Genomic DNA, 25,657 nt, shown 5'->3' with positions numbered 1-25,657 from the left:
ATTTCAAAAATTTAACCTCAAAATTAGTCTCACCTCGCTCCGCTCGGCAGAATTTTTACTGTGCGCCCCTATCTAAAATCCTGGATCCGTCCTTGTTACTCCTACAACGCAAGAGGTTGGAATTCCGTTCCTCTATACCCCAGGATGGCACAGTCAGAAAATAGCTTGCCAGACAACCTCTAGCACTGCTGGAGTACATCATGGTTTGCTACCAAAGCATTGTATTGCTTTTTTTTATATATTATATTATATCCTTTATTGCTTTTATGGAGAATATTAAAATAGTTTCAAAACAGGCAACTTGTTTCATGCTAAACGGTTAAAGCAAAATATGATGAAAGCTATTAGGTTAGTGAACCGATACGGCTCCAGACACTTTGAAAAGGAGGAATGCAAGCCAATGTGATGGTGATGCTAAGACTATTTACCATGTTTTGTCAATTTTATACATGAAAATGACTAATTTTCTGGTAAAAAGGAGGGGTGCCAACACCCTCTGATCAATGAACAGGTATTACCAGCACAGTTGACTAATAAGTATCATTCGATAAGATGTCCTATTAAACAGTTGCATCATGAGTTTATTGTATGATTATCCTCTCCTCAACATCTCTCTTAACTTGTGAACAAAAAAAAATCACAATTTCCAGTCTTGTAGAGTTTATACAAGAAAACCATGAATTCAGATCAATTCAATGTAAATTATAGGTACAAGTACATGGCATGATTATGATTAGCTCAACATTCAACAATAAATTCTTCTTTTTCAAAATTTTTAATGTCTGTGAATGTTTATATTTTATTCTATTTACCTATGGAACTTGTTTTTTTTTTCATTGATTGGTTGTGGTTTCAATGCATATTGCAATTATTTCTTGCATGTCAGGACAGGAATGTTTTACTGTATGAAATGTTCCTGCTTTATACTACTCCACTATTATGACATTTTGAGGCGGTTTCATAGTGCAACCTCACAGAATCAACAGTTGCTTGTTGGCATGTCATACCACTAAAGAACACATTATAATGAATTAGCCAAATAGTTGTTACACAAAATTACTTGTTTGAGAAGCAGTGAAAGATTTAGCACTCACTAGTCATAAGTAGAAAACTTAAATACATGTGCCATTTATGTTTGCCAATGAGATAGTCATTCAAAAAACCAAGCAAGTAACGATTAAGCTTTTACAAGTGAAATCACCACATGGTTATCAATAATGGGCAAACCACATACCATAAAGCAATCTATAAAAAGGCCCAAAAACAAATAAAGTAAAACTATTTACATAAGACCATAATCAACCTAATCTACAGAAAACAATGAAGTAATTTTTTAGCTCAGTTGATAGACTGACAGCTTGCAGTGCAAGGGATTCTAGGTTGTATTCCTGGATGGTACTGTCAAGAAGTATACATGGCTGTTATTGTATACATGTATGAAAGTGACTTTTACTTTTGAAGCATTTAAACCCTGTACATTTGCATAAGAAATATTTTCACACTTCAGCTTCATATCAGCTTTCATTACAGTGCAAGCAGGGATTTGAACAGCATTGAAGATCATCTAAATTCTACATGTATGAATTCTTTTCAGTCATATATATCCCATGGATGACCTGAAAGTATAAAAATGAGTAATAAATATACATAATACTCATATTCAAAGTTATTGTGATTCATGATTCCTGTATTGAAGTAGACCTCTATTTAAGTAAACCCTACATTATATGGCTCATTGGATGTTTTTTTTTCTTCAAACAAAACATCCCATCATGTTAAAATATTACATCTATGTTACAACCTTCATTTAAGTGTCATGGGAACTGTAGTGCTACATTTTAAGCAATAAACACATATGGGATCTATTTACATTACACATGTAGAAATAATACAAATACATTTCTAAAATAAATGGACTAATGAGAGTTTATAGTGAACAATCAAAAGAACTTGAAAGGGGGGTCCAAGCTATTAATTTCCTTATTTTTGCAAAAAAATTCCACATTACGTCCAACATTTCCCAACAAAAGAGGTGGTTCCTATCCTTGGAACACCCCAGAATCAATATTAATTTAAAAAAAAAACGAGGCATAAAAATATTGTATACAGAACCTCAAATACCTATACAATCTACTATCATACTTCATTTGAACAGAGCTTCCTGTTATGTATGACTTGTCTGGTAACTTGTATCATTGGTAGGTGAAAATGATGGCTGCATCCAAAATTTTCTGGAAAATATCAAAACATATTTCCTTTTAATATGGAAAGAGATACTGAAAATCAACATGGATAGACTTTTATCATACTGTCATGACTATGGTATAATTGTACATGTTCATGACAACAAACTGTGCAAAAGAAATCTGATGACTGACAAAACTAGTTCCCCATCCTTAGTTACAGATATACAATGTAAGTCAATAGCTTGTATTTATGGATCTATTAAAAAAGTAAAAAAATATAGCACAATAAACTTCTTAAAAAATTGAAAATTGTGTCTTATATAAGGTCAAACAAATGTATATGTTAATGTTTAGATTAATTTCCAAATCATATAATTCATGTAGTTTACCTCAAGTTATGTACGAAATGTTCTCATATGACTTACATGTACAATACCATGGAATATCAAATATTGTGTTTGATCACTCTTGGTCAACTATTCAGCAATACTTGTTTCATTGGAGTACATGAATTTATTTTTGTTCTCAAAAATGAAATATGGGGTACTGTTTACACAAATAACAGATTCTTGTAAGGTTTTGTTAGTGTTACTCTATAATCAAGTAACTGTACAACTCATCATGTTCAACAAGTTTGTATCATAGACTGTTTCATTTAAATGAAAATCAACATTGACTCAACCACAACTCCTCATGTCTTTATAAAAATGTTTGTATGGACTATGGAACATGTATACAGTACACGTATAAGGTTTAAGAAAGGTTTTTTTGTGTGTACCATATCTACTGTAATTTGAACTGCACTCATTTACTTAGACTACAGCACATGATTCAGACAAATTATAATTAACAAATACATGGTATATGATAAACACTTAAGTTATTTATCATAATTCTTCATTATTGTAACTGTGTTCGAGCTGCATAAAATATTTGTATTTTCAGCAACTGTAAACAATAATGAATGCATATCATTAATGTTCGTTCGTTTTGCTAATCGATTTTTTGATATATAAAAACAAACAATATAGCATAAAATTAAAATAAAAACAAACTGTCATGTTCGAAATGAAAAAAATATACTCAAATAAAACATTAATTTAAGCGACAAATATGCCGAAGTTTATAAGCAAGCTGCTGATAAAAAACACAATGGAGAAAATTTTAAATAGTTTGATGTTTTAAAAAGAAGGGTTGGTATGGTCTCAAACTACGATTTTTAGATTCATTAGTATTTAACTGAATATGATACTTACTTTTTGATTGAATAGATATCCATATGAGAGTACACGAAAGTCAAATTCAGACGTCCCCCCAATCTGACGGCATGGTTTTTCACAAACTACCGTTCGGAAGTCTGACTTTAGTTCAAAAGTCATGTAAAAGTCCGAGAATCCCGAACTCCTCTTTCCATGGACTGACTAACACAACTTCGTAGGAAGTAGGCAATTTCTAACGATAAAGTCGAACTCGGACCGGCACCAAAAAAAAATCCGGAAATATACGAACTTCAATCTCTCGAACTCCCGATAACTCGAACACATTTCAATGGTCCCTTGGAGTTCGAGCTACCGAGGTTTGACTGTATTTAGCTGTATTTGTATATATTTTTAATTGGGTGTTAATACTTTTCAAAACTTATGGAAAGTTCGACCTCGTTATAGGGATCAAACTGCATTAAAATATTTACATTGTATTTTTAAATTGAAGATGTGTACTAAATAAAAAAAATATTGATATTTGTTTAGATATGTTCTATAGATGTAAGACATTTGTACTGAATATGATGTAATAAATTCAATTTTAAGATTAGAAGGAAATTCATAAATCCAGGTATAAAGACTATACATGGAAAACAAACACATACAAAAAGCTTATACTAATCAAAATAAAAGGTACAAAGATGAGCAAATCGCGTGAATCCTCAAAATTGGGAGCATGGACTAGGTGCAAAAAGCTTGTGCGAATTAACACAGAGAAAGTAAATGGAATAAAAAATAATGTTTTATTACCAAATTAAAGGACCAAATAAAAAATATTTGGGACTGATAACTCTAGGTAGGAGGAAAGAATTTAAAATGCGATTTCTCTTTCACTGAAAGGTTAGAAGCAAATACATTTGAGAATCAACATAATTGAATGACTTTTATAAGTTCTATAAGTATGTGAACGGTAAAAACACAGAAAACAATAGTGTAATCAAAGTACCAAAGTACTGAGTCAATGGAGGCCTTCATAATTTGCTCTCTTCACTTTTCAAATTATAAAAAGATTGTATAACATCAAAATAGGGAAAGTAATTTTTTAAACCCCCTTTCGGGAGGATAGGTATACACTTTTACCCTTGTCTGTGTCTCCGTTATTATTTTGTTCGATATGTTGCTATATTAGCCCCGTGCAGGTCCGGATGTTAAAAGAATAGGCCTGCAGCAGCGCTAAGCTTGTCGTAAAAGGCGACTTAATAGTGCTCAGAAACCTAGCCGGGGCTAGGCGCTCCGCCCACAGGGCAACTGGGATGTGTGCCCCAGGTGGTGGAATGGGGTACCCCTGGCTTGTTACATGCTGGGGTTGTCAGGCTATAGTACGGAAAATCTGACCGTAAACCAAAGTGGTGCACTGTGTTGGGAAAGATGCCACGTTCCTCGCACGTTAAAAAAAACCCTACTGTGGTATTCTCCCGGAGTAGGAACCATAGGGCTCCGCCACAGGAGGCTAAATTGCTCGACCCTACCCACCTCTCCCTATTTCCAGTGGCAATCAAAATTTCTCGACCCCATTATCCAGATACAGTCGATGTTGGATCTTACATACACAACAACACCCCCACCCAAACGAACTAGTCTATCTTTGCGGAATAGTTTGTATCCTGTTATCGATATTTCATTATCAGGTACAGTCTGTTTTAATCAGCTTTCCGTAAATGAGAGGATATTGAAGTCGTTATATTCAATTGATATTTGCTCAAGTTTTGGTTTAATGCTTTGCACGTTCAAGTAAAGAAAAGATACAGAATTCTTCAGGATTATGTTCAACGCCAGCAATTATCAATAAAATGCAAGCAATCATATAGTAGAAAATTTCAGTTTTTATTGGGAAGTCTGGAACAGACTGAGTATAACTTGATATATTTTTCCTCTTTATCTCGGTACTTGCTTTTGTATTTAGTTCCCGATTTAGCTCATGATCAGAAAGGACTATGCTTAAAAGAAGTATCAGCGGGACAGAGGCTAATCCATAAGTGATAAATAAACAAATGAATTTGATATTGAACAATGAGAGACATTTCTTAGATTTTCTTTTTACGCGATAATGAGTAAAACAGTCCGATTCTCTCTCTCTGTGTAGCTATATCATCCGTCATCATGACCATTTAAGACCAGCTTTAACAAGACAAGATTTTATTGATAGCCTCAGATAGAGTGGGTGTACAACAAAAAAAAAACAAAGAAAAAAAAACAAATACAAACATGTACATAGATGTAAATAAGATAAATACACACACACAATACACTGAACAGTCAATATAATTAAATATGTGAATACATACAGATTCACATTTATATTTTAACACATTCCCTTTCATATGATATTAGCAATTTTTCGTAAAAAAAAACACACACACTTTTTTGTATAATTGAACATTACAGATAGACAATGACCCACCAAATATACTCACATTCGGTTGTTTTGAGTAGTAATCTGAGATGTAACGAGATCTTAAATACTTAACCGTTGGATTATTTCACAGGAAGAATATGTGAAATTCATTTCCCACCCTTTTTTTACAGATTACATATTCTTTGACTCCATGGGACTCCAGACCACTTCCCAGTTTCTATTGGTAGTTTTAAGTTAGGCTATCTTAATTTTGTCAAATGAATACGTTCTGCTGGGGACAATCTGAGAAGATATGGTTCAATTCTGAATTCATGTTTAAAAGTGGAATAGAATTCACCACGAGATGTGTTGTCCATTTGTAACAAACCAAGAGTGATAGAATTGATCACATAATGTCTGTTTAACTGCGACCTTAAGCCAGCTAATATTTACCTGAACGTGTTCGTTCCATAAGTGACTAAAACCCGTATCATCCAAGATAGATTTAACATGATATTTATTGCACCTAAATTTGGTTGGATTATTGTTATGCAATTTTAACATAAGCCGAAGCATTATATTTGACAGTTTTTGGTCTTCTTGCATAGTTCTTGCCCAAAAGCTAACCATTCTTACTTTAACAAATATTTCAAGTGGAATTCTACCCAACTCTCAATAAACCATAAAATTTGGAGTGCTGCTTCTCAGCTTAAGGATATTTTTACAAAATTTAAGATGCACCTTTTCAATGTTTTGTTTATTTTCAAAACCCCAGTCCTCAGGGGAATATAAAAGTATTGGTGATATCAAAAGTAGCAAATGACTTCAGCTGTAAATCTATTGGCAGTGGAATGTTTCCTATAGAGAGCAAAAAGAGCTTTTTAGGCTTGGTCTATTAGACGCTTTCTTGCAATAGTGAAACTGCCGTTGTAATTGGAAACCGTGCCTAGATATGTACATGTATACGACTCTAATATTTCTATATTTTTGTTATATATTTGGAATTGAAAATGTTGCTTACACTTTATTTTACTGAAGACAATAACTTTTGTCTTTTCAGTATTAACTTGTAACTTCCAATCTTTACAATAATAAACAAACACATCCAATGCTTTTTGCATAGCTTCCTTTGTTTCTGACATTATAATTGTATCATCTGCATAAAGCATCACAAATATTTTGACATATACATCAAACATTTCTAAGCACGAAATTTCTATCAAATCTAGATTTTGTACTTCATTGTCTTGCAAAAAGATTTCTAGATCATTCAATAAAATTGAGAACAAAAAGACGACAAGTTTTCTCCTTGTCGTACACCAACTCCACAGTTAAAAAATGCAGAGAGTTTACCTTGATGCCTAATACAAGACTTAATATTCTGATACATATTGAAAATAACTGAAAATATTTTCCCTGTTACATTGGATTTTTGAACTTTTAGCAGACTATCTCTCTAAACTATGTCAAATGCTTTTTTAAAGTCAACAAATGTGCAAAATAGTTGAATAATATGTAGCTAAAAGGGAATGTAACACAAAAATATTGTCAACAGAAGAATAACCCTTTAGAAATCCAGTCTGTGATTCAGATAAGAGCTCATCTCATCAGAAGACTTAGTAAGTCTTTCATTCAAAATGGCTGAGGTTTTCCCTAAGCATGAATTTAGTGTAATTCCTCTATTGTTATTTGGATCCGATACCAAACCTTTGTTCTTATAAATAGGTACAATAATTTCTTGTGACCAAAGTTCTGGTACAATACCTGTATCGAGTACTTAATTAAAAATCTTAAAGTATACAGGCATTAGCTCCAAAACAGTGTTTTTTTTTAGATATTCATTAAGAATATCATCAACTCCACAGGCTTTGCCATTTTTTAGATTTCTAATATTTTTATTTTTTACTTTTCGTCCTCAGTGATTGGACCATTAAGTAATTCGTTTAATTCACTTGGGAAGTTGTTAACAAAATTTTCAAAATTCTTGATCTCTACTTCGGCGTCCATTTTTGGTATCGGTCTTGTATTACATATTCCTGAGCGGGTGTACGCAATTGACTATCATTCAAAAGTACAGGGTAAATATCAAGCAATGACACAAAAAACAGCATTTTCATGAAAAATAATGCTTTAGAAAAGTTTGCTTTTTTATGAGCCCAAAATAAAAGTGAAAGTAGAAAAGGTCTATTTTTAGTCTGACCAGTCCTGGTGTACCAAAGTTTGTGCTTTTTTTCTAAAATGGACCTAAAAATTATTTTTGACATTTCCTTAATTGAAAAAAATGGTCAAAAGTTGAAACTCCTCGTCTATTTTTTTTTTTAATTCATGAAAATTTATGGGAAACTATAGAAGTCTATGAGGCAAAGAATACAAGACTGAGACCTTTTGCTGCGTCTGTCATATTCAAATAAATACCGCCAAGAAACTTGAACTACCGTTATTAATCCCATAAAGACTAAAACCACTAATTCCACTTCCCATAGGCTTCTATGCTAATTTCACAATATTCAATGGCTTCCCTGGACTTTACCTTAACTTTAACCTGCAGAGGACTATATATCAGCATGATTCTACATATGTCAGCTCACAATCCTCAGAATGGCATGTGGGGTTAGCAGACTTGCAGTGCAGTACTGGTCACCGGAAGTGAAGTGTCTATAAATAGCATGGGAAATCCCAGTGTTTTCACAAGATAGGGGTATATTTAGAAATCATTATGGAGATTAGGCTTCACATCACAAGAAGCAAAATGCACCTATAAAATGTACAGAAATGTTTTTCCTTTCAGAAACTGTTTAAATTTTTTAAATGAGATGAGAACTTTTTTTCACAGCACTATGAGGAACAGGGGTAATTTCTGCGTAGGACTATTTTTGGTACGTTCCAAATGCTCATTGGTTGAATTGGTGGTCTGTAACCTAAACGAGATCGTCCCATTCCGGAATCGGACGGCCTGAAACGGAATGACGCGAAATCTCGCGTTATTCCAATTCAGGACGCATCCCATTCGGAATGGGAAATTCCGATTTCGACCGTAACATACATATAAAGAAGGGTAACTCTATTTCATTTGATGACATCAACGCAAATAAAAAGATAATTTTTTGTATTTTTATCAAAGACAATTACTGCAATCTATTTTGTAAATATAAAAATTATAAAAAAAAAAATTAAATAAGTTAGTTGAGAACTCGGAATATGATATTTATCTCAGTTGAGAATAAAATGTATATTGACCAAATCTTACCAAATATTACACATCTTCACACACAAAAAATATCGATTGTAATGAAATTTGAGCTAATTAAAGTTTTAAAGAAATATCAAAAAATTTATGTGTATTTTATCGGCTTTGAAAAAGTGCGTAGGAAACTGAACTTTATTTCTGTCCCTCCAACTGTTAACAGCAATATCAGTTAGAGTGCTTTTAAATTTATATAAATTCAAAAAATATATATATATATTTAAGTCTATCAACAAATCAGAAACTACCATCAGCTTTAACTAGATGAATCAATATGTACTACTGAAATCTTTTGGTTCTTTTTATAAAATCCTGTACTGCCAGCATAATCTTTCCATTTTTTCAATCGCAAAATGTTCATTTCGAAAAAGCAAGTTAAGGAAGGTGTAATGGACCTGCAATTCCATACAGAAATTCTGCAACGACTACCTCTGAAGTTGATAATGCGGACACGATATTGAAAAGTGGTAGTTATCCTCTATGGAGTCTCCGCAGTGGAGACAGAATGAGATTTCAGGCTGCTAGCTTAACACCTTAACTGACAAATCCATATATTCTCTTTTCTGTTACCAATGTTAAAGTACTCAGAGGCTCCAGGATTTTCGAAGTTTAATCTCTTTTTAAAAGCATTAACCGAGGGACTTTTCTTCGTTGATGTTGACAGCTGGTTCCAGAGACGAAATATGGAAGGCATTTCTAAAATTAATAAATCAATTTTTAATATCAAAAATTCGATTTCTATATTAAAAATTGTCAGATTTTTTAATATTAAAAATGTTTACAAGCGTCACACTGATAATGAAATTTTAATTTTTGATATTGAAAATGCAATTTCTTATATTGAAAAATGATTTTGTAATATTAAAAAATGACTTTTTTATTTTAAAAATTGAATTTCTAATATCATAACATGAATTTCTAATATTATAACATGAATTTCTAATATAAGAAAATGAATTTCTAATATTAAAGACGATAGTAGAATTTTTATAAAAAGGTAATTTTCTTATATTAGAGGTTTTTTAATATAAGAAATTGATTTTTTAATATTAGAAATTGATTTTTTAATATTAAAAATTCGTTTTCCTATATAAAAAAATCAATTTCTAATATGAAAAAATTGTTCTTTTTTATTTTTTTAAATTAAAAATTGAATTTCTAATCTTAAAAATGAATTTTTGATATAAATAATTATTTTTTAATTTTAGAAATATATTTTTTAATATTAGAAAATAATTTTTTAATGTAAGAAAAATGATGCTTTTTCATACATGAATAGTAAAATGTAAAAAAAATAGTTTAAACAGGATTTTAGTACAATTTTTGTCCATTTAATGGATCTAACTCATGACCTCTAGTCCCTGTGGTTTATTCGTGACCAATTTAGGGCTCTCGAGGAGCAAGTACAGAACAGTAGTGACTGAAGACATGCATGGCAACGCAACAATATTATAGCAGTCGATCAAAACCCACAGGAGAGGGTCAATTTGGTTAAAATTGGGTACGGAGGTGCAACTGGAACTGGAAAAACACTGCCTCATTCATATAATTGTCTAGCAAGAAAATCCATCCCATTCATATATTTTTCAGTGCAAGAGTAATCAAGGGAACCAAGGTTATAGCGGTAATCAAAAGAATGTAATCCAGGGACAAAGACCAGACATGGAAAACAGACATACACAACAAAGAACATAAAGTAACTAATATCATATATACAAGTAACAAAAGCAAATGAGCAACTCGGACTCCACTAAAAACTGGGAGCATGGACCAGGTGCACAGGTAGGGTAAGCGTCTTCTGCTTTTCGAGAAACACCTGTCGAGTTGCTCATGAAAAGTCAAGTCCATGGTAGACGAAAGAGGAAATAAAAAATATATGACACGTTGAAGAAATCAATTAATTTCCATGGTGCAGATGGATACGCTGTAACGATCCACGAGTTGATGATGACGACCATAAAAGTTCTGTAGTGATGACTTAAATCTTGTAGCAACATAACCCTGTAACTGTAAATGAAATTGTAATTCATAAACACCGCCTTTGGGCCCCCTAATTGGAAATGAACCTTTTTCTTAAACTTCTTCTCGATTTTGGTTGCTGCTTAAATATAAATTTTAATTTTACGCTTTCCCGAAGTAGGTGGAACTATTATAAACCGGCAATGGTCCACTTAGTACAGGCAATTCAGAAGAAAAACAATCAGTGAGAACTATCTTACCCGGCAATGGTGCACTAAGTACAGGCATTTCAGAAGAAAAACAATCAGTGAGAACTGTTCTACCCGGCAATGGTGCACTAAGTACAGGCATTTCAGAAGTAAAACAATTAGTGTAAACTTTTTTTTATATAGGTTATACGATCGTGGATTTGTTGCGTTTCATCATATCCTTTCCCTTTGCTATGGATACTTTCTTTTGGACAGGTTTTCAATTTATCGTGAGGTCAGGTAAACAATGTATAAAAGTCAAACGTTTTAATTGAATTAACTTTGCATAAGAAAGAGATTTATATAAGGTTATATAAGAGATTTTCAAAGTTTGTGAGAATCCAATAATTAATGCCACTACGCGAGTAATCAGTAATTTTTTTGTAATGCCTCCATTTAGTGCTGCGGATGGCTAGGATTTTTCGAAGATTAATGGGCCTAGAGGGTATACGGCTATATCATGTGTCAATGGAATGATAAATCAATCTAGTTTTTGAATATCGTACTTATCAAAATGAAAAACGGTAAAGTTTTCTGGTATTTTGCATTAATTAGAGGAGGGATCAAAGATCAATCGACCCCAATACACTTTGATAAGTAACATAAGTAAAATTGTTCATTGTAGGTATCGAAAAACAAGTAACATGTAAAGATTATGTGTATAGAATTTCAAAAATGTAAAAAAAGAACTTTTTCCGACAAAATTTGACTATTTAATCACAAAACAAAAATCAGCTACAATTGGTTGCATTTTAGTGCATTTTCAATGATTAAGAGATAATAAGACACCGTAGAATATTACAATGCATACTTAAGTATTCTTTACTGAATAACAAATAAAATATACACAACATTCTCCATTCGATCTGCAAATGGGCTTTGCAAAATGAGTTTGAAGTGGCAAATTTTTTACATCTTTAAATTATTAATTGTACTAAAATTGTATAACACCGAATTGTTTCCGGACAATTTGCCTAGTTTCTGGACTGATTTATGAGACGCATGTAAAGTATCGAGTCTACCTTACGTTTTGATGAAAAGACTTCAGGTTTTGAGACTCTCATACATATTTTTTGCATTTGTCTTTATATGCTTGCACTTCAAATAAAACATTAAAGATTTAACCATGAACCAGGGATTCTCAAAAGAAAAATGCAACTCGGGGGTTCATGATAAGGCTGGATTTCGTAATAAATTTGACAGTACATAAACTGTTAACTCTGAACTTTGCATGGAAGCATGTGAAAACATGTACATGCATTTCGTCACAATATTTATGTCTTGGGACGTTCAGCTGTGGAACAGGCTAATGCTTGTAATGCAATACCCTCTGCAGTGGCGGATCCACACTATGAAACGGAGGGGTGCCAGCCGGGATTCCTCAGAAAAGGGGGGTTTGTGGTAGGATATCATTTACCATTTTTTGTTAATTTTACAAATGAAAATAACAAATTTTCCAATAAAAAGGGGGTGTCAACCCCATGCACCCCCTCTGGATCCGCCGCTGCTCAGAACAAAGCAGATTCCTTGTAAAAATTCCGACACAAAAAGAAGAAAAAAGTTCAGACGCCAAAAAATTTTTAAGAGTTTTTTTACCTCTCAAAAAGACTCCAGTTTTAGTAGCCATATTAATAGGACACAATGGTAACATTGTTGTTATAGAATATTAGTTCAAAGGAAACATCTTTGTCCAGGCCAGGGGCGGATCAAGATTATTAGAAAAAGAGAGGGAATATGATCATGACGTTCATAAACAGGGGATACAATCTATCGTTTGCTATATTTACTGTCTATAAGTTTTTTTTGCGGCGTAAACATACATGTACAGAGCAGTTGTAGTAAGTGGATTGTACATTGAATTGTTCGTTACTACTGTTGTCATATTTTGACAAGGTAGAAAAGTTGTTTTGAACATTTGAAATGTCATAATTTTAAATTTCGGGCAACCAACCACGTCTGTCTGCTTCATGCAAAGAATGAATAAGTGAGCCACTTTATGATTCATTTCTCGAATTCTGATTTGTTATAATCTAAATATCAATAAGAACTAAACTGAATATGGCATCACAACTGTAAAGGCATCTTCGTTAGCCAAGGGTTACGGTCTTGCCCACTCCTTTCAGGCGAGGGGACGGTCAGGACTGCAACCATTTCTTAGCTAAGATGCTGTAAAATCTAGATCGGAAATAAGCCACTCATATACTTGGAAACTTTTCATCGGTCTATATGATAGTAAAAGCCGATTTTTGAAATAATCCATGTACTAAAAATCTTTGTAACGTTCTCTTTTTCATCGTCACATACTAGATGACTTTTAAGCAATGCCAGAGTTTCCCTCCTTCGTTTAAACCAGAATGACATCATTTATATAAGAACAGATCGGCGTGTGCTTAAGAAAAAACAGAGAAAAGGCGTCAAAATGAATATTGATATCCTACCAATAAACCTGGTCCAAATCCCCAGGTTTTCTTTTTCATCAAGTCTGGCTTGCTAATCAATACTTAAAATCTATATATGTTATTTTTTTTTACTTTTTTTGTATTTTTGGTGCTTTATCTTGACTATGGACATCCTGTTCTTCATTCCAAATTCCACGAAACGAACATTGTTGAGCGCTCAATTATTGTATAACAGAGTAACTTTTATTTATCTGCTTAAAAAGCACTTAAAATATTGATCATGTAAAAAAATAACTGATTTTGGATCATATTCATGCTTTTCTGTTGTACCAACAGTTCCGAAACAGAACAGGTTGTCTGGGAAATGATTTCGTATTTTACAATTTTTGTATAATTAGTAGTTAAAATATGTGAAAATTTGCGATTTCAAATTCATTTTGCAAAGCCCATGTTGCAGACCGATTCGAGAACGTTGTGTTTATTTTATTTGTTATTCAGTAAAGAATATTTAAATATACATTGTAATATTCTACGGTGTCTTATTATCTCTTAATCATTGAAAATGGACTAAAAGGCATCCATTTTTAGGGTCAATTTGGTTCTGTGATTGAATAGTCAACTTTTGTTGGAAAAGGTTCTTTCTTGCATTTTTGAAATTCTACACATGTGATCTTTATATGTTACTGGTCCCAACACGTGCAATAATCGATTTCACTTACATTACTTATCAAAGTGTATTGGAGTCGATTGATCTTTGACTATTCAACGAAGTCATGAAGGACTTGTAGGTAGCTAGAATTGCGTCCTTGTCAAACGTACTGAGTTTGTATATAAGATTATCCGAATTTTCGTTATTTACTAATTCTTTTCTTCGTACATTCGTAGTAATGCGCTTTACTTACAGATATAATGCTATTAAAGGCTGTTTGAATAGGTATTGAGAATACGTCAAAAAGACAACAACCTCACCGGGATGAAAATGTCAGCCCAAGGACACCCAGTGGTCTTCGGTGAACGATGAAGAAAGCTTCACACCACAGGGCAGACTGCAGCTTCCCCCAAAACATCATTACACACAGGTACAGCGAAAGAGTTGTCCCTATATACTCAAGTATCAAAAAATAAACTAAAGGTGAAAACGCACGAAACAAGACATACAGAGGCCAGGAATTCTTGGCTTGGGGCAGGTGCAAAATATGCGGCGGGATTAAAGTACTTTCACAATCCCCCTTTTTTAAAATCTGGCCATTATGAAAAATATTACACAATTAAACACACCTATAAATCAGTTTAAAGAGGTCTGAGTCCCTTAATAGTTACAACGGAAATCAAGAAACTGAATATAAATTACACAAATGTACTAAGGATTCTTCTAGCTGGTAACCGACATGCCAGCTCCACGCCAGTTTAAACATACAAAAAGTTATGTCCTCATTGTATGTAAAATCAATCCCTATGTATATATATACATAGGGATTGATTTTGTGAGTGTCTTTTCCGAGCTTGTGATATCGAAAACCTTGATGTAGTAATTTCTCGGTTATATAAAGATTCCTTTCGTTAAAACCCGAATCATTGTTAGACATACGAGCAAATCGAACCAATTGTGATATGTAAACACCATTTGATGGTGACAAGGGGGCGCCACCATCTGAAAACGGATAGTTAACAATAGGGAATGAAAAATCGCCCCATTTATCGTAAACTGTTTAGTATTAAGTGTACCATTATCGATATGAATACTAAGATCAAGAAGTGGACATTCTTTATTATCAACATTTTCTTTATTCAAAGACAGTTCTATAGGATATATATGGTTTATTGTTTATAGAGCCAAAATATCGTCCCAATGTCTAATGTTATTAAATTTTTCTACCATATGTTGCTTTGAAGGGTCTTTATATATTCTTGCCATAAGTCGTGATTCGTTACAGTACAGAAAAAGGTCCAAAATAATTGGGGCACAATTGGTTCCCATGAGAATTCCAATAACTTGACGATAAACGGTTTTGCCAAAGCGTACGAAAATGTTATCTAACAGAAGTGCGAATGTTGTAAGCATATTCAAAGAAGTCCAATTAACGTAATTTTTATGCTTTTCGTTACTAAAAATAATATAAAAGAATTCGAAAAAATATATTCTCATACCTATTTCCCGCTATTTATTTAAAATGATCATTTGATAAGATATGTAAATTTTTGTTTTATGAGTTATGTGGAAGTGTAGTGTAAAGTTGAAAAATTGAAAGTTTGAACAGATTCTAAAGATCCGACAAGGGAGTGTAATTTATCAAGCACTTTAAGTGAGTTTTTAACACTTTAAAAATAGTTAATTCCACTATTTTCAAAAGCTTTGTTACAAAAAATTATAATCAAATTTTGATGGTATTGAACGCACTAGTAAGTAAAATAGAAAGTCTATGTAGAGTAATGACTTGAAGAAGAAATGAATCTATTTTTGGAGATTTGTGAAGCCAGTACACAGTAGGAACTTCTATGCTAATAGGCTCAGCTTGTAAAGAGGTAGCGACGAGTTTGCGTTTGTTCACAATTTCTCCTTTTCTGAAAATTTAGTCAGTTGGAATGTTAATGCATTCGTAATTTCTTTTTGTAGAATTTCAATATAAAATTTACGTCAAACAATAATGTTATTTGCAGCTTTATCAGCAGGAACAAAAAATCCTTGCTGAATTCTTTCAATTTGTGTTTTATTCGGGAAATACGGTTTTGATGTTGTTTAAGGAGTAAAATGTTTCTCAAAATTGTTTTATTCGGATGTCAACTATTTTAATACTTCATAACTGTTTTGAAGAAACAATCTACTGCTTTCTTGTCTACTTTCTCACGTTTTATCCATTTTGTACAATACGAATGGAGTGAGTCCTGGATAATGTTACGACATTTATTCCAATTGATAGTGGCTGGAGGACGATACTTAGGTCCTTTTTGAAGAAATGTTATCAACTCTCGGTCGTTACGACATTCAGATTACCTGTAGGTTACAGACCACCAATTCAACCAATGAGCATTTGGAACGTACGCAAAAATAGTCCTACGCAGAAATTACCCCTGTTCCTCATAGTGCTGTGAAAAAAGTTCTCATCTTATTTAAAAAATTTAAACAGTTTCTGAAAGGAAAAACATTTCTGTACATTTTATAGGTGCATTTTGCTTCTTGTGATGTGAAGCCTAATCTCCATAATGATTTTTAAATATACCCCTATCTTGTGAAAACACTGAGATTTCCCATGCTATTTATAGACACTTCACTTCCGGTGACCAGTACTGCACTGCAAGTCTGCTAACCCCACATGCCATTCTGAGGATTGTGAGCTGACATATGTAGAATCATGCTGATATATAGTCCTCTGCAGGTTAAAGTTAAGGTAAAGTCCAGAGAAGCCATTGAATATTGTGAAATTAGCATAGAAGCCTATGGAAAGTGGAATTAGTGGTTTTTAGCCTTAAATAACATGAGAACTGGAACAATAAATATATTTTGAGTTCCTGCAATTTCAGGATATTGGTACATTTTCGTTAATGTTCACATCTTTGCATAATTCACTATAATTCAAGACATATTTACGAGTTGGCTTTTTGTGAATATAGCAAAATGAAGGGAGTTCAGTATCACCAAAATAATCAGGGATAGTTTCCTTAACTTTTGAATTTAAACATATTTTATTGTCAAAGACAATTGGATTAGACACAAGTTGTACAACTTATCGATGCCTTCTCCTAATATATACATTTGAATGATACATACTTATGACATTTACAATAAATAGTATTATTTACGAAGTTACTATAGAGACAAACAAATATGTAGTGACCCATAAACATAGATGCATGCACTGGGGATTAAGCATGAATAAAATTAGACAGGGATATCGAAAAATATTTACTCAAATTGAATGTATTATGTTTAAATAAGTTATAAGTTGATTTTTTCAAGACACACATGCATCAATGTGGCAGTGGAACATGATAAAAATAAACACAAGTAGTGTTCACGATATACCCTACGAGCTGAATGTAACGACATTATATTACTCACGTAAAAACCGCCTAGTAGCTTCAATGATCGTTTGAACATAACTAAAAATCAATGAGTTAAACTCGTAACTCAAATTAGCATCTCCAAAAAGCAGAGTTTTGAGAAATATTTGTTCCTAGACCAGTCAAATTTTGAAATAGCATGTTTCGTTGCACAGTAAAATTTGGACAGACGAGAAAAAATGTTCTGCGTCTTCTGTCAAAGCTCCACAAGAACAGCTTTTATCAAAAATAATATGAGCTCTAAATAAGTCGCTTTTCAAAGCACTACACTTATTTCTAATTCGTGCATGAGTCAAATTCATGAATCGTTTACCAATGAGGTCAAACGGTGGTGGCCTATTAATAGCATTGTTATTACGATATTTTAATTTCAAACATAATTTAAATATATCAGAAGAAGGTGATTCTCGTAAGGAGATATCCAAATTGTTCCATAGGCTCAATGTAGCTGGCGAAAAAGACTGTTGATACAATGGAAGTCTAGTTGGAGGGACGCTATAATTTCGGTTATTGCGTAAGTTATACACTGATATCTCAGATACTAATGGGGGAAGTAAATCTGATAAATATTCAGGACAATGTCCATTAATCATATTATACAACAAAAGAAGCTTCTTTTGTTCTCTTCTATCTTTTAATGTTTCCCAACCAGTCTCTCGATAAAGTGAATCTCTACTAGCATATGATGTTAAACCCGTAACTACTCTGGCTGCTTCATGTTGGATTTTCTCAATTCTATCTGAATTAACCAATCCACAATTATCCCAAACTTCGCTAGAGTATTCTAGAATCGGTCTTATGAATGTAAAGTAGATCCTGTCGAGGAATTCTCGATCCAGCTTAAATTTCAATTTACGTAATACATTGAGTTGCTTAGAAGCTCTCTCAATTAGAATATCTATGTAATTTGTCCATTTGCAATCAGAGCTAAATACCAAGCCGAGATGTTTATGTGATTCGGCTGGTTGTATGATATAATTATCAAATGTAAAAACAATATTAGTAGCTCTGTTGCAAGTACTAAATACCATAATGTCAGTTTTATCAGGATTAAGCTTTACCAGCCATTCACTAGACCATATAGAAATATTTTTTAAGTCCATATTAGTCATATTGACAAGTGTCTCCTCATCATTGGCTACATGACCGATAGAAGTGTCATCTGCAAATAATCTACAAAGCCCAATCATACTATCAGATATGTCATTGACATATACAAGAAAAAGAAGAGGTCCTAATACAGATCATTGTGGTACACCAGCATACAATGAGCCTATGGTTTATTTTCCATCCATGAGAACAACCCTTTGTCTTCTAGATTCTAAATAACTATAAAGCCACTTTAATAAATTACCCTTGATACCATATCGTTCTAATTTAAAAATCAATCCCTTAATCCAAACACGGTCAAAAGCCTTGCTAACATCGCAAAACGTAATGCAAGTTTTTTTTTACCAGAATCTAAAGACACCAAAATTTCACGATAAAGTTCAATCAATTGATGTACTGTAGAAAAACCAGGTAAGAATCCCGACTGAAATTTATAGATAAGATTATTGAAAAATAAATGGTTAAAATAGGTTTATAAACTATCTTTTCTAAAATTTTACTTGTGCAACCCAACAAAGCAACTGGTCTATAATTTGATACCTTTGATTTGTCTCCCTTTTTATACAGGGCAATAACATGTGCCAATTTCCAATATGATGGAAACGTATGAAATCTTAATGATTTGTTGAAGAACATGCATAGGGGTCTTGCTATTTCATTTTTAAACAGCAATAAGCATTCTGTTGCGCATAGAATCTGGGCCAACTGCTTTGTTAGGATTTAAATTTGATAACACGTTAATAACATCTTGTTCGAAAATTATAATATCAGAGATGACCTCCCTTCCCCTGTCATCAAAATCAGGAAGATTTTTACCTCTGTTTTCAATATCTGTAACAGAACAAAAATATTTGTTCAATATATTACATTTGTCTGAAATGTCAAAAACACGTTTTGAGTTATCGTTAGGATCGCGGAGTGGTGGTATATTGTTGCTTAGGTTATCACCCTTCAATAACATTTTAATAGTCTTTCAATATAATTTACTATTGGAAGTTTTTAAATCTGACAATGTCTCGTTAATACTCAGATAAATCTGTTCAACTGTGTGTTTTTTATATTGTTTACCTTGTTACGTTGCGCCTTGTACTTTAATTGATTACCTGGCGTCTTATGTTTTAAATAATGTTTACGTAATCGATCTCTAATTCTGATCGCACGTCTGAGGTTTGAGTTGAACCAAACGTTATCGATTTCTCTAATCATGACCTTTTGTTATGGTATACATTCAGTACACAGTTGTAAAAATCTGTCCGTAAATAACTGGCATGCTATATCTACATTAGGTTGCCTTTCAATTAAGTTAAACCAATCAGTATCAGCGACCTTTCTACGTAAGAGCTCATAATTTGCTCTTGCCTCATATGGGTCTTCTTACTGTCATGTCCAGAATCAATAGTAATGTAATTGCCATCATGATCACTTATTCGGCGATCAATCTGGACAGTATCACAATCAATTACTTGTATGCTGTCTGTTACTAAAATAGGGTCTAACAGAGACTCAGTATTACCGAAAAAGTTTGTAGGTTTAACAATAATATTTGAAAGCCCATTACTGTAATAATATCTCTAACTACAGTTGGTAAATTAATCAAGAAATGTTTATTCAAGTCTCCGAGTAGAATAACATTCGTGCACTCGTCAAGAGCTGCCTTGATTGACTGATCAAATAGACACCAAATATTTGGATCAGAGTGTCTTTCTGATCTACAGACTATATTTATTAGAGTGACCATTCGTTTAGTTTTCAACTCAAACCACATCGATTCTAAATTAGGAAGTTCAAGGTCAACACGCCGTTGAAAGTCTAAGTGATTTTTTAAATATACAACAAGTCCACCACCCGCATAATTCCTATCTTTTCTAATCGGATTATCAAATCTGCGAATAAGAATGTTATCTGAACTGACGGAAATATCTAAATGTGATTCAGTAAAGAAAACTATGTCATGCTCATCAACAAAATGAACAATATCGGTTATTTTATTACGCGAACTCCTAATGTTATGATGAAAAATAGATATGGAGTTATTATTCAAAGACTCAATACTGTTAAGACTATGACTGAGGGGACCAGGATTTTCATGTATATCACCTGACAATAATATAAAAAAATATAAGCATGAGTAGATAGTAGATATTCATATGATACATAGAAGTTATGCTGATAATGTTCTTAGTATGTAACCATAATCGCATAACTAAATTAAACAATAAGTTATACATTGAAAAGTTAAAATAGCGAAAACATTTTCTACATAATGGCGAGTCTTCATATAGAAGATACCTATGGCTGCCCGATAAGATTCTAAGCTATCCATTATCTAACAAGGTGAAGTGCGAGGATCTCATTCTCGTACATACATAACACATGAAAGGAAATAAATACGGAACAGCCAAATTAAAATGTGCAAACGGCTCGAGGGTATGTTGCATAAATTGTAGAAGGATAAAGTGCAAAAACAAAAAATAGAGACAAGAAAAAATTTTTCGAAATGAATGAGAAATCAAAAACCGAAACATCAACGTTATTTTGTTGACAGTCTGGAGGATGAATTGTAACGGTTATATAAGTTTAGAAGTCAAGGTTAATTGTCAAAGTTTCAAAATGGAGTGAAATATTGTCAAACTGGTTTGCTTGGTTAGACATAATAGTTGGATGACCTGACTATAGAGGTCAATTTTACGATACTACAACCTTAATGTAAAGTGTATACAAGCATAGATAAGGATTAAATGGACATGAGATATAATTGCGTCATTCTCATTTTTTAGTACGAAAATTAAAGTCATGATAATGAAATGATTGTTAGAAATCTTCTAAATCGAGGACATCCCGGTCATTGCGAATCTTCTCAATTCTCCCACATTCAGTTCGTTTGTACAAAATTGTTCCATCATGGGTCCAGAAAGTGTGGATTTTATCACTATCTCGTAAATCGTTCAGTTTTTTAAGAATTCCATAACGCTTTTTGGTCAGATTTTCTGTTATGAAGATTTTGTTGACATTATTTCTCAGAAGCCACTTGCTGGAGAAAACCATTGTACGTTTTCTGTAGCTGATAAAGTGAACAATAATGGATTTGCCATCTTTTATCTGCCCTATGGGATGCGTTCTTTCGATGTCATTGATAGTGATGTTTTCTACCTTCAGGTCTTTTTTGATGATGTCTAGAACTAGTTTATCAGAGTCGACGGGTTGTACGATATTGCCTTCTTCGTCAACTGGTATAGGCACATTGTTGAAGCGAAGAGATGTCCGTCGCCAGTATTGCTCTTGCTCTTCTATTCGATTTTCAAGATCATTCATTTTACGTAGCTCTGTGTTCAAGTCTCTGATATCTGAAGCTTAACTGTATGATCATTTAAAATACCAGCAATGTTGATGAAATTAAAGCATTAATTAATACAGTATTTATTATCAAAGTTTAAGAAAATACTTTTTGTGATTGTCTGGACAATCAATTTTTGGGATGTTTGGATTAACAGTAGGCAATTATAATTAGAACTGTTTCATATTTTGGAGTGCTGAACGAAATTTTATTACAATCCCCTAGAGTAGTGTGTAATCTAGTAACTTGTGTTGAACATAGTTTGGTTAAGAGTTGATGACATCCCTTGTTATTAGAAACTGTAACGAGATTTGAAACCGTAGTACCGTATAACATAAAGAGAATAGCGACATTGTTCAGCTTACTGATCTTGACTAAGGCTGCCAAAGCAACGTTGTACTAAAGACCTTACCTGACTAATCGGAACTACTCGGCTATTTCCGCTACACTAAAAATAACTTTTGTGTAACTAGAAAGGCTGGGGAGTTCCGATTGCAATCTTATAGCACTATTAAAGTTCTGGTTCCCGTTACTTCTCTCTATTGACAATTGTAATTTTAAAATCATGGTACCAGTTTAGTTGTTCACTTGTCGAAGATTCTCATTTTGAATAATTCTCAGATCACTAGTGCTGACATGGCAAGAGGGATAGTAAACTGAAGATTTGGAAAAGTCACAAGTCAGAGGATTCTTGAGGTACTCGTAAGTTCTGCACAATGCTTGTTTATAGTTAAAATAAAATGCTTCGCAGTGTGCAGCTTGAAACGACCGCAAAGGTCGAACCCTGAGTATGAACACACCATTCAAACTCGGCACACCTTTTAATTTTTATTACGATTAGACATTTGACCAGAACAAAAGTGGCAACTTTTTGTTCCTTGTTCTTCAATGGCTCTAGTCAAAACCTGCGAAGACAATCCAAAACTACCGGTGGGAATATGGCACCTTGTGGCACAATTTTAAAGCGATCCATCCCCTTTCACCCAAGTTATGATCTAAAAATCATAAAGAAATACTAGTTTCTATTCCCTTTTTCTTACTTGGCTTAATTCAATTCAAGCGCAGCCTTCCTTTTGCGTTGTGGAACCTTGTCATAAAATTCATATATGGGATCCATTCATTCTCAAATTAGTATATGGACAAGACGAATATAACTGTTTCGGGTCCCCTTATTCCTACACGGTTCGACTCTTAAGCCCTAAAATCAAATCCAGTTTTTCTTTGATGGTGTAGCACTTTGTAAAACTATTCCAAAGAAATTCATTCACTAAGTCAAGTGATAGTCTGGTCATTTTAAAGTCAAGATCAGTAAGTTCCCAAGTCTTTACCTGCAAATGTGGAATAATATCATAGCTATTCCTATGCTTTTACTGGAGTTAAATTCTATGAAATGCTTGTTTTAGGTCACCCTTATTATTTAATGTTGGGGCCACTACCCCCAGAATCATGTTATAAAATATGAAGATCCAACCAATTAATTACAAGTCCGTATGAAATTCATACACTGTCTATGGTAAGGTGATTCATGGTGTAGAAAAACCCATGGATCAGGCGATGCTTTTTTGGTCTACATATACTATATTTTTATGTGGCTATAGTCCTTTCTGTATTTAGATCTGTACTTTTGAGAAAACCACACATTAACATCCCACAAAAATCAACCAAATCACATCTAGAACGATAACTCTTGCAAAGTGCTAATTTCATGTACAATCTTTATAAATTTTATCTCAAAAGCGTAATCTCAAAATGAAAAACTAAGACTGGTTATGTGGTCTATAACGGATTCTGAAGAAATAAAACTGAATTCGGTGGTGTTTTGACAACGCGTGAAAACTGTCACTCGAAAATGGTCCTTTTTGTCCATTTCTGGTCATTATTTGCTACCTGTGGGGTTCAACGGGAACAAATCAGGAACCAAAGCATATTCATCCTACAGCCTGAAGACCGTGAAGGCTATTGAAGCCAAATAAACTGTGGTACAGTCACGAGTGGGGGTCAGGAGCCCCCTGAAGGGTCATTCGTGTGAAAAAATGAGTTTTTTTTCAAATTTTTGGCCCCTGTTTGTCCATAAACCGGAGGTAGTCAATACAAGGGGTTGATATCGAAATGGTAGTGACAGAAAGCATTCTTCTTTAGTTTCCAGGCGAAATAGAATACTACAGATTAACTTTGATCTGGCGAGGGTTCGAGATATGAACCCTACCCCTCCCCCTAAAAAAAATCTCAGCGGAAACTCGTGACCTCTTCTTTCAGCTTTCAAGTCATTGTTTATTATTAAACTCTATATTAGATAGCCTCATTTTAAAGCAGTCACGCTGCTTGCAGATGGCTTTCCTAAACTCAGATTTACACTGCCAGAACCGATAAAGCGGGACATGGTCCAATCCCGAACACGTCCGGGTGCAACACGGGTTAATACGCAAATTTTCGCACGAAAAATCGTATTTACTGAAATACTGCTGCTCGGGCGTTAAACCCCAACAATCAACTGACGACAACAACGCTGCACCAATATACTATCGCCAATATTTAGCGGTCGTATAAAAATTGTGAGAAATGTAGTAACTGAAAGAGACAATAGGAACAGATTGATTCTTGAGAGAAGGCGGTATTTCTTTAATTACTCTTATCTGTTAAAAATGTTGCTGATGTTGATTGCACCAATACCTTTCTTTGCAAATGACATGTCCATACAAGTTTTGTTTTTGACATAAAGAGACTCGGATTTAACAGGTTGGAAAAGTCTGAAAGAAACTACATCACATGCGATGCACACCATTACAATATGTGGTCTTTAGCGTTCTCCGTTTTAAAATTCATATTACACTCAACTGCAGCCAAGTTTAGGTTCGCACACAATTACGTAAATATTTCGGGACGAACCTCTTTAAGTGGGAACGTGAAACATCGGAATTAGGAACAATACTACATCGCTTGTATACTGTAATGGTTATATCAATCGATACTGATTAAATTTACCTATAGGAGAATTCGCCTATCTCATTAGTGATGTTATATTTACTAGTTTGCATATCATTAAGTGTCAGATTGGTTGGCAAATAAACAACTAAATAAACAATTGACAATTTTATGATTAAAATCATAATTTTCAAAACTTTATAGCTTTGTTACAATTTTGGCTCTGTAAAATGTTTCATTTGGAAGAAATAAATTTAAAATAAAATTTTATGCTCATACAGTCTAATTACTGAATATATTTCTTTAAAAATTCCATGGATAAATAGTTCCATTGGCAGTGTAGGGAATCAAAAGAATTTTTCAAACATGAAAACGTTACGATTTCAAGTTGATGCCCCATGCCACTCAATGGCTTTTTTTGCCAACCAAAACCAAATCGTAGGCAAGTGATGACATCACAGACTCTCCTATAGAAAAATAAAACGGTACAATTTCATATTAAGTACTGCTTCTAAACATTGGCAGTTAAAAACAATCTTTATATCTAATGAACGTAAAGACCCACACACTGTTAGACGAGATTTCAAATTACGTGTTCT

General features: G+C 33.4%; 1 long non-coding RNA gene across 2 annotated transcripts; it reads right to left on the bottom strand.

The window, feature by feature from the left end:
• Positions 1–1,268: 1,268 nt before the first annotated feature.
• LOC148623218 (uncharacterized) lies at positions 1,269–3,559 on the bottom strand. Of its 2 annotated transcripts, none has more exons than XR_015919396.1 (3): positions 3,443–3,559; positions 2,122–2,231; positions 1,269–1,616 (listed from the first exon to the last, which is right to left on the bottom strand). It is a non-coding gene; the product is annotated as an uncharacterized LOC148623218 (long non-coding RNA). The 2 variants fall into 2 exon arrangements; XR_015919395.1 differs by having other exon boundaries at positions 2,143–2,231.
• Positions 3,560–25,657: the final 22,098 nt, after the last annotated feature.

The sequence above is a fragment of the Perna viridis genome, chromosome 2 (assembly GCF_037379345.1).
Source record: "Perna viridis isolate PV_CMFRI_1.1 ecotype Kerala chromosome 2, ASM3737934v1, whole genome shotgun sequence".
Classification (NCBI taxonomy): domain Eukaryota; kingdom Metazoa; phylum Mollusca; class Bivalvia; order Mytilida; family Mytilidae; genus Perna; species Perna viridis.
The sequence above is the reverse complement of the archived record's forward strand: the minus strand, read 5'-3'. Positions and strand labels throughout refer to the sequence as shown.